Here is an 11,282-nt window from a genome sequence, read left to right on the forward strand (position 1 = left end):
GACCGAAAAAATTACGTGAGAGAGGCTCATCGACAACTTCGCAATACAGAGTATTACCATTCGATCCAAAAACCGATTTATCCGGATACAGAAAAGTTAGTCCACACAATATTAGATCAAATGAGAAAAGAGCACCACATTACTAAAAAAACAATTCTTGTATTTAACAGGAGCATCCCCGTCACGTCCGAGATACTTTTATCTACTCCCTAAGATTCATAAAGACCCGGCATCGTGGCCCTGGCCCTACGAAATGCCGCCAGGACGTTCCATCGAGTCAGATTGTAGTAGCGAATCCTACGGCTCGGCTGAGCTAGTAGATTATTACTTGAATCCCTTGTCAATTCTACATCCGAGTTACATCAAAGATACTAATGATTTTGTTTCAAAAGTACGGACCTTGACCGTGCCACAGACCTGTTGGTTGTTTTCCATGGATGTTGAAAACTTGTATACTAATATTGAAACTGCTAGGGGTTTAGAGGCGGTACGCAATGTTTTGGCACGTAATCCGATTTTGGGCCGCCCGGATGAACACATTTTGGCATTGCTGGAACTCAATCTGACTAAGAATGATTTTCAATTTGACAATGAGTATTTTTTACAGGTCAAGGGGACAGCAATGGGGAAACGTTTCTCTCTAGCCTATGCCAATATCTATATGGCTGAATGGGAGGAGAACGCCTTGACACAGTGCTCTAAGAAACCTATAGCTTACCTGAGGTTCTTAGATGATATTTGGGGAATTTGGGGAGATTCTAGGGAAGAATTTGACGTGTTTCTTAAAACCTTAAATGGCCACCACCCTTCAATTAAACTGACGGCACAGATTAGCGAGAGGGAAATTAATTTTCTTGACACAACTACATATAAGGGACCGGAATTTCATACAACAGGGGGACTTGATGTCAGAGTATTTTTTAAATCCACAGATACTCATGCGCTACTACACAAAAAGAGTTTTCACCCTAGACACACGTTTGGGGGTTTGGTTTATTCACAACTCTTGAGATTCGGGAGAATTTGCACTCGCACAGAAGATAGGGAAGAAGCGACCAAAGTCTTGTTCAGGTCATTACAGCAACGAGGTTATTCTCGGTCATTTCTTCGCACGATTAAGCTACAAACATGGAAAAAAGGAAGAAGAGGGGACACTCAGCGGGTTAAAAAAATGATACTTCCTCTAATTTCGATTTACAACTCTTACACAGTCAATGTTCACAGAAAAATTAAACAGAATTTGGAAGCGTCGGCGCTGACTGACCTGAAGGCGAAACATAAGGTGGTTTCAGCCTTCAAAAGGAATCCAAATTTAAAAGATTTGTTGGTTAGCACTAAAATGAAAAGTGGGTCCTCTCGTGCAGCCAGGAGATCAATAGGAGTGATAACAGACTCTCAGAAGAAAGAACATTTCTTCACACAGACGGGTAAGGCCTTGTCTACGCGGAATGCGGTCTACTGTATGAGCTGTCGATTGTGTGGAGTTATGTATGTGGGACGGACTCGAAATGATGTCAGAAGCAGACTGCATGCGCACCGCTACAGCATCACACATAACCAGAAGCGTAACACGCATGTAGTACGCCATTTCCGCCTGCACGGGTTACGTAACTTGAGAATACGGATTTTGGAGAGCTGTGCGGGCTGGACACAAAGGGATAGGGAAAACGCGGAAATGAGATGGGTCAGGAGGTTGAAAACTCAATATCCACTAGGACTCAATTTGGCAACAACGGAAACGGAGAACACTGGAATATCGGGGTTAAAATAGAAGTTCTAGTGGTGGAGTTTACACGGTTGGGGAAAATTTGGAGGGAATGCCCTCCCGAAACGATATATGGAAATTAGGGAAAATATCATAATTGTTCCTTGGTTTAAGTTCTTGTGGGGGATGTTTATGTGATTGGGAGACGGCTGAAAGGAGGTTGGAGAAAAACCTGACACTTTCCATTTAATCAAAGAGTCTAACTCTGGTTGGCTGGTTTTCCTGACAACATAGATAAAGTGCCCAACTCGGACACCAAATTCTAATCTTCATCCTTATTTGGACTCTACTCTAACATTAAATCCTAACACTTAATCAATTCATAAAACTTACATAAGTTCAGATTCAGAATGAAAACCTAACCCAAACCCTAATTCTAACCTTGACCTCTGACCCTAACCATTAACGCTAAATTAATTAGGAATTACACCAAATTTCAACAAAATTAATCTAAACTGAACCTTATGTTGATCCTAAATGCAATGAGATTCCAGAATGAATTTTAATCCAACCAAATCTAAAAATTTACGATTAAATTGAATTAAATTACAAAACAAAAAAAAGGGGGGACTATAATCGAATTATATTTTTGATTTTAAGCAAACTCTAAAAGAAAAATATAAAAAAAAGAAGGATTTTTCTTCTAACACATAAAAGGAAAACATAGTACGTGATGGGACGCTTGAGGGCGCCCTTGGCACACTAAATCGCTGTGGTACGAATAGAGCTCGGCTAGACGCGAATATTAGGGGATTAATGATACCCTTTAAATTCAGAAATGAAAAAGTACTTCCGCGTTGCTAACGCTCATAACATTAGCCACGATACGCTTATAGTGATTTCGTTACAAATATACGATCGTATTAATGTTATAAATTAATTCTACGAATTAATGGAATCGGGTAACACACTTTAATAATACCAGGGGGTTGAGGAGAATTTTATTCCATATGAATTTTTTATTTGGACGAGGGGAGGGTTTGGGAAAATAGGGGGATTACAGAAAAAAAAAGAGCCGGCAGAGTAATTGACAGGAGTTTACGAGTATTTCCGGGGGGCGGGACCTAGGGGGATCGCGATTTACGTAGATGAATGTATTTCTAAATATATAATTTGATTTAGATGATGAATTCAATTTACATTTAAATGTTTCACGACTAACCTAATTAAACGGTACCAATAGGGTTTACAGAATGTCTTAGTGCTTATCAGTTAGATGTGGGAACGTGATTGAATGACGAGAGCCGTCAGTTGCTTCGCTGAGGCTCGTGGGAGAGAAAAGAAAAGAGAAAAGAAGGGTTGGCTTTCGGCGGTGGCGCTGTGAGGCAGGAGAGTGGCACTGGGGAAGCCCTTCTTTCCAGGTAATGTGGAAGATTCTTCCGATTCTTTTTGAGAAAAACAGGTGAACCCTTTTTAATCGCTAAAGCTAAGTTATACGGTACTACGCTATGCTAGCCTTTATTGGTATAGGATATGTGAGAGTATGCTAAGCTAAAAGACAACGAAAAGAGAAAATATTAAATTGCCGGATGAATGAGACCGGATATCAATAAAGGAAACACAGCTAACGCTCATAACATTAGCTACGATACGCTTACGGGGATTTGGTTACGAATGTACGATCGTATTAATGTTATGAATTAATTCTACGAATGAAGGGGATCGGGGTACACACTTTAATAATACCAGGGGATTTAGGAGAATGGTATTCCATATTGTTCGTTTATTTGGGCGATGTGAGGTTTTGTAAAATAGGGGGATTACGGAAAAAAGAGCCGCCAGAGTGATTGACAGGAGTTACGAGTGTTTCCAGGGGGCGGGACTTAGGGGGATCGCAATTTATGTAGATGAATGTATTTCTAAATATATGTCTTGATTTAGAGGATGAATTCAATTTACATTTAAATGTTTCACGTCTAACCCGATTAAACGGTACCATAGGGGTTACCGAATGTTTTAGGGCTTATCGGTTAGATGTGGGAACGTCATGGGATGACGAGAGCCGTCAGTTAATTCGCTGAGGCTCGTGGGGGGGGGGGGTGGCGTTCGGCGGTGGCGCTGTGACTCAGGAGAGTGGCACTGGGGAAGACCTTCTTTCCAGGTAAGGTGGAAGATTCTTCCGATTCTTTGAGAGAAACAGGTGAACCCTTTTTAATTGCTAAAGTTACGTTATGCGGTACTACGCTATGCTGGAATTTATTGGTATAGGATGTGCGGGAGTATGCTAAGGTAAAAGAGAACGAAAAGAGAAAATATTAAATTGCCGGATATCAATAAAGGAAACACAGCTAACGCTCATAACATTAGCTACGATACGCTTACGGGGATTTGGTTACGACTGATGGCGCCGCGGATGGCTGCCACGGTGAGTCGCTCTCTGTTTCTTTGTCTTATTTTGTGTGTTTTCTGTGTCTTCTGCTGTCCATCCCGGATCACTTTTACTAGAGAAGCACTGTTAAACATCGGTCAGTCTTCTTCTGGTATTTTCTCTCCTGTTCTCTCTGATTCAGACTGTTTGTCGGAGATTTTAGCCGGAGCGGCGGTGCTATACAAGCTAGCGCGACGGCGGCGACGCGGAAAACGAGCGGGAGCCCTCGTAAAGCTGAGGCAGAGAGGGTTCCGTTCTGCCCCACCGTCAATTCATCTGGCGAATGTCCGCTCCCTGGCGAACAAGATGGACGAACTGCTGCTCCTCACTTCAAGGAACACGGACTTCAGCAGATCCGCCACGCTGTGTTTTGTTGAGACGTGGCTTAGCGAACGAACCCCCCACCACGCCATGGAGTTAGCTGGGTTTCGGCTAACGCGTGCAGATCGCAGCGCGGAGCTCTCCGGAAAATCAAAGGGAGGTGGTCTCTGTTTCTACATTAATGAACGTTGGTGTACCGATGTCATGGTGTTGAAAGAGTTTTGCAGCCCTCTCCTAGAAACACTTTTCATAAACTGCCGGCCGTTCTATTCACCACGGGAGTTCTCCTCGATCGTCATGGCGGCTGTTTACATCCCACCACACGCACGTGCGAGTGAAGCCACGCAGATGCTGGCTGACCAGGTGACAGACATGGAGAAACTTCTACCAAATTCACTAATCATTGTTCTGGGTGATCTTAACAGGGCGAACCTCGCACACAAACTCCCCAGATACAGACAGCACATAACGTGTCCCACCAGAGGGGCACAGACACTGGACCACTGCTACACCGTAATTAAGGATGCATACCACTCTGTGGCTTGTGCAGCTTTAGGACTCTCGGACCACTGTCTAGTTCATCTGATCCCTGCCTACAGACAGAAACTAAAAACTAAAAGCCTGTGGTGAGGACTGTCAGGAAGTGGACATTGGAGTCAAGGCAGGACCTCCGAGCCTGCTTTGACTGCACCGATTGGAGTGTTTTTGAAGCTGCAAATTCAGACTTGCATGAACTCACTGACACTGTCACATCATACATCAGTTTTTGTGAGGATCTGTGTGTGCAGACTAAGACCTTCTGCACGTACAACAACGACAAACCTTGGTTTACACCGAACCTTAGGAGGCTGCGCAAAGTCAAGGAGGAGGCCTACAGGAGCGGCGACCGGGACCTGTTCAAGCAGACCAGAAACACACTGAACCGAGAGGTCAGGAAAGCCAGGAGGTGCCACGAAGAACAACTGATGTTTTTTTTTGTCATTACAGCTGAGCTTGGGCTCCATGCTATGCTGAAATTGCTAAGCCACTAACAGGAGTGGCTCATGGACAGCCGTTAGCAGTCAAAGATACATTCGCGTGGACACCAAAAGTAGAAGAAGGATTGACAAGATTGAAAATGATATTAGTTCAAACAACAAAGGGTGTGATAATGGATAAGGTGCTATTGACGATGTCAATAACAAAACTGTTTTGCCAAAATGACTTTTAAGGCAACGCCTGTTGTGTCACTTATGTGACAACAGGGGGGAGATGAGTTATTAGTTACCTATTAGTTACCTTTGGTTTAGATTCTTGAAAAAAAAATGTTTTTTTAAGCATGTCCTGTTTGTGTGAAACATGATCCACACAGGAACCTAAAAGAAACTCTATATGAAAATTCGAAGATTCGAATAGTGGAGCCTAACAGGAACATGGAAAAAGTGAACAGCTGAGAAATGGCCTTCGATGTACTGGCAGTGAATTATAAATTCAGGACAGTTCAGTAATATCTGTAAAGTGAGCATAACACCATTAATACTGAGGTCAAAATAGAGATGATACTAGGCAAAATTTGGAAACTAGATCAGAAATTGAAGGCTCAAATCAGGAAAGGTGGAAAGGTAATAGAGAGAATGGCATAAAATCAAAGTTAGGAAAACAAAAGATAGATAGTGGCCTGAAAATAGGAGGAGTTTCTGGAAATTACAGTATAATTGAGAGAAATAACAGTTAAGACTTGCAATTTAAGTTTAGGGTAATCTGTCAATTTAAAATGGTTCAAATGAGGTCCATCACAGTATTTCCGTCTACAAGTTCCATCTGTAGACCGAATTCCTATCACTTGGAATTCACAACAAGGACTCCGCTGTCCTTACCCAGGTACCCTTTTTCTGGGGACTAAAATACCCCAACCACGCAGCCAACAAAAAGGTCTCACCGAGTCTCCGAGAGATTTCCTTTGAAGTTTCCGTCAATCCTCGCTGCCGAGAGGTGCTGAACCGGACGCCGGCCTGGTGGATGAACATTGTTCCCCAGGGCTTTCCTTCAGGCGTCCTGTGACCTCTGCCGTGCACGGATTCGGCGTCTTCAACACTCTTCGGATCAGCGAGCAGATTTTCAGGAAATCCCGGACGAGCCCCCAAAAATGTTGGGTTGACAACATTTACCAGAAATCAATCTCGGAGACGGTAGGTCTTTCTTGGCTTAGCGTTTTCTCCTGCGCAGAAGGGCGGATCCCGGACACAGCAAGTGTGGCTGAGATTCGCGCTCTGCTCTGAGATTTGCCGTGCTTTTATTGAGAGAGAAACAAAGGGGCAAGTGTACATGGTCGAATAGGTTTCCAGACAGAAAGAACAACATTCCACAGTTATATCCCATTACCACAGAACACAGGGAGTACTCTTTATGGAGTGGGCAGTATGGACGTCTCATGACCATTAGCTCAACAAAGATGTAGTCTTTAGTGCCTCTGGGAATACATTGCTGTGCCGTACTCATGACCTTTGTCCGCTTCAGCCGTCCCATGACAATCTCATGATCTACACATGTCTAGCTAACTGTGGGGCTTATTGTATAGTGCGGCTAATGACTGCCATATGCCCCCAAGTCATTTTCACGAGGCCAGATTCTGCGGAGAATCTTGCACACAAAAGTAGTTACATAGAATCCAATGATAAAAAGTATATCATTTCCATCAGTTTTATAACTTGTATTACTTTTGCAGGTTGTCGATTGCAGTCTTGGAAAGTTTATGTTGAATTCACGTGAAAATGTTAACCCTAACCCTTTTGATTTTTATGATGATTGATGATTTTCAGGACGGAATCCCCGTGCGCCATGATTCATTGTGTGTCTATTTTCATTTAGTAGATACTCGATGCCTGTGTAGTTTTGTGAGCACAAGTGTCCGTTGTTGGTATTGCCGAGTGTGAGGTGCACAGTCAATTTTCAGGAACTTGGGGATGACGATCCTGGATGACTGCAAGGTTCGACAGGACTGGCTGCAAGACGTGATGATGTGGTAGGACGTTTGCCGGTTCCTTTTTAAATGCCTAATGACACATTGGGCGAATGTGTTAAAGGGGGGTGGAGTTACGTTTGAGTGCGTAAGTAGATACATATAAAATTTAATTGTGACATTCAATGCTTTTTTGGATTCACTTGTTTTGGAGGCTTTAACAGGACGTGCCAGAATTCAACAGGCAGCAGTCACAGGAGAAATCGTGCGAGACTGACAGCACGATGAGAAATAAGGAAGATAATTCATAACTCCTGGGGGGAGTGTTGTTGTTTGTTTGTTTGTTTGTTTGTTTTAGGTTCACGCGGGCCTCTGGATCGTAGGAGTAGATGCAGGGACGCTTGGAGGTTCTATTGAACAACGACCACCAATCATCCCCGTGCCCCAAACAACCACAAAGGAGAAGAATTGTTTGCTGACGACTGGTTATGGAGATGTCGATTACTAGGGAACTCCTGAACGCTGACCGGGGCCTGGGAAGAGACTCTGAGGACGGTGAAGTGGACATAAAGATCTTGGATGGACAGCAGGCCCTGGGCAGTGATCCCAGAGCAATTCATCGACAGACACATACATATGCAAGGGGGGCAAAACTAAGAGCATTTCAACTTTGCAGTATGCTGTGATATTGTGTCAATATTATGTCCTTCATTACTTTATCAAACGACCACATGCGGCATTATTTTAATTAGTCACATGACTAAAAGGTTGACATCAGCATCTGCTGTCCAGAATATCATGTTGGCCCAGTGTGAACAAGATGAGTGGGACCGCCTTGCGTAAATCGCCTACCTGTCTATTTTTCTTGACGATCCAGAACAAAATACATTCCATTATAACGAACATAGCCAAAGCCGGATGAAGGGCTGTAGTTCTGATAAACTCTGGAATGTAAACTTTCATGCTTTTTGATGGTACTATACTATATTGTGTAAGCATATACTCATGTATACACATATGTAGTTATTAGTTGATGTTTTGTTTTCCCATGAATTCCAATGTTAAAAACAGGAGGGAATGTTGGAAATGATATACTTTTTATCATTGGATTCTATGTATCTACTTTTGTGTGCAAGACTCTCCGCAGTATGTGACCATCTAGCCTTGTGAAAATGATTTGGGGGCATATGGCCGGCTAATGACTGGAGTCATTAGCCGCGCTATACAATAAGCCCCATAGTTAGCTAGACATGTTCAGATCATGAGATTGTCATGGGATGGCTGAAGCAGACAGAGGTCTCATTTAAGTTGAAGTCATGAGTACGACACCGGGATGTATTCCCAGGGCCACTAAAGACTACGTTTTTGTTAAGCTAATAGTCATGAGACGTCCATACTGCTCCGTCCATGAGAGTTTGTTCTGTGGTAATGAGATATAACTATGGAATGTATTTCCTGCCTGTGAACCTACCCGATCATGTACACTTGCCCAATTGTTTCTTTCTCAATAAAAAGGTCGGCAAAACTCAGAGCAGAGCGCGAATCTCAGCCACACTTGCTGTGTCTGGGATGCGCCCTTCTGCGCAGGAGAAAACGCTAAGCCAAGAAAGACCTACCGTCTCCGAGATTGATTTCAGATAAATGTTGTCAACCCAACAGTCCTCTCCCCACTGCTCTTCTCTTCTACACCAACGATTTCTCCGCAAGTGACTCTTCCGTGAAGCTCCTGAAGTATGCAGACGACACCACTCTCATCGGACTGATCCAGAACGGTGATGAGACTGCGTACAGACAGGAGGTGGAGCGGCTGGTCACTGGTGCAGCCAAAACCACCTGGACTTGAACCCGCTCAAGACCGTGGAGATGACAGTGGACTTCAGGCGAGGCCCTTCACCACTTTCACCCCTCACTATCCGCAGTAATACTATTCTCTCATCAGACACCTTCAAGTTCCTGGGAACCACAATCTCTCGGGACCTGAAATGGACCGGCCACATAGACTCTGTCCGGAAGAAGGCCCAGCAGAGGCTGTACTTCCTGAGACAGCTCAAGAAGTTCAACCTGCCACGGGAGCTGCTGAAGACCTTCTACACTGCCATCATCCAGTCTGTCCTCTGCACCTCCATCACTGTCTGGTTTGGATCGGCCTCCAAACAAGACAAGCACAGACTGCAACGGACAATAAGGACTGCAGAAAAGATAATTGGAATCAACCTCCCATCTATCCAAGACTTGTACCTGTCCAGGACCAGGAAACTTGCAAGTAACATCTCAACAGACCCTTCGCACCCAGGTTGCAGCCTGTTTGAACTACTCCCCTCCGGACGCCGTTATAGAGCTCTGTACACTAAAACCAGCAGACACAGAGACAGCTTCTTCCCCCAGGCTGTCGCTCTGATGAACTCACACCACTCTTAGAGTCTCAGAGTCATTACTGTGCAATAACATCCCGCTTGCCACACCTTTTTTGTCTACACTGTTTGTACTATGTGTCCTCTCTGCATCCATTGCAGCCTGGTCATCCTAGAAGAGGGACCCTCCCATCTGTGGTCTCTTCTCAAGGTTTCTCATTTCCCCTAGCTGGAGTTTTGAGTTTTTCCTTGCCCTCTTGGGAGTTTAAGATCAGGGGGTGTTTGAGAATATCTTTCGTTCTTCACATGTCCTGAGTGTTGTTGTTAGTCACCTAAATGTTGAACAGAGGCTGTGATTTACCGAAGTCAAATTCCTTGTTTGGCACGCTCAAACATGGCGAATAAAAAACTCTTGAATCTTGAATCTTGAATGTACGATCGTATTAATGTTATAAATTAATTCTACGAATGAAGGGGATCGGGGTACACACTTTAATAATACCAGGGGATTTAGGAGAATGTTATTTTATATTGATCGTTTATTTGGGCGATGTGAGGTTTTGAAAGATAGGGGGATTACGGAGAAAAGAGCCGCCAGGGTGATTGACAGGAGTTTACGAGTGTTTCCAGGGGGCGGGACTTAGGGGGATCGCAATTTACGTAGATGAATGTATTCCTAAATATATGATTGGATTTAAATTATGAATTCAATTTACATTTAAATGTTGCACGACTAAACCAATTAAACAGTACCGATAGGGTTTGCCAATATATATATTTTTTGGTGCTTATCAGTTAGATGTGGGTGCGTGATTGTATGACGAGAGCCGTCAGTTGCTTCGCTGAGGCTCTGGGGAGGAGGTGCTCGGCGGTAGGACGGTGACTCGGGGGAAGGGCACTGGGGAAGACCTTGTTTCCAGTTAATATGGAAGATTCTTCCGATTCTTTGAGAATATCAGGTGAAACTTTTTTAATCGTCAAGGCTAGGTTATGCTGTATTACGCTATGCTAGACTTTATTGAGATGGGATATGCGGGAGCATGCGAACCAAAACTATACCAGGTTAGCCCTAAACTTTGTTTTACCAGACTTGTGGCATGCCATACAAAGGAATACAAAGGTTTTGTACGTAGGTTTAATGGTTGAACAAATCAGCACAACAAAAGGACTAAAAGACTGACCAATTGATTTATGCTGTCTGCGTTAAAGCTGGACAGTTGACTAGACAGATACTGAGATTTCGATTGAGGAGGTAGACACACTCCGGGGCTTGATCGACCCCGGTGGGGCCTCCCTTGGGCGAGGGTGTCTGGTGATAATGGCCGAAACACTCTGTGACCCCAAGGTCCACTACTGATGAGGTGTCTACAAAATTATGACGTTCAAATTACCCAGAACAACAATGTCGACTTAATGGGATCCCTTTTGAAGAAAGTGGTTGGTTGAGTATAGAAACAAGATATTGGGTCAAGAATGCTGCAAGGGTGGTAGACGTGATGTGGTCCAGGGATGGGGTGGCTTTCTTCTCTCGCGTCTCGC

The 11,282-nt window shown here is 43.9% G+C and overlaps 1 long non-coding RNA gene across 3 annotated transcripts; it reads left to right on the forward strand.

Moving 5' to 3' along the window:
- Window positions 1-654: 654 nt before the first annotated feature.
- LOC125983410 (uncharacterized) lies at window positions 655-10,167 on the forward strand. 3 transcript variants are annotated; one of them, XR_011088356.1, is made up of 3 exons: window positions 1,676-3,866; window positions 4,276-5,383; window positions 5,442-8,923. It is a non-coding gene; the product is annotated as an uncharacterized lncRNA (long non-coding RNA). The 3 variants fall into 3 exon arrangements; XR_011088355.1 differs by having other exon boundaries at window positions 2,321-3,126; XR_011088354.1 differs by having other exon boundaries at window positions 655-5,383; window positions 5,442-10,167.
- The last annotated feature ends 1,115 nt before the right edge of the window (window positions 10,168-11,282 follow it).

Source organism: Syngnathus scovelli, chromosome 16 (genome assembly GCF_024217435.2).
Source record: "Syngnathus scovelli strain Florida chromosome 16, RoL_Ssco_1.2, whole genome shotgun sequence".
Taxonomy (NCBI): Eukaryota; Metazoa; Chordata; class Actinopteri; order Syngnathiformes; family Syngnathidae; genus Syngnathus; species Syngnathus scovelli.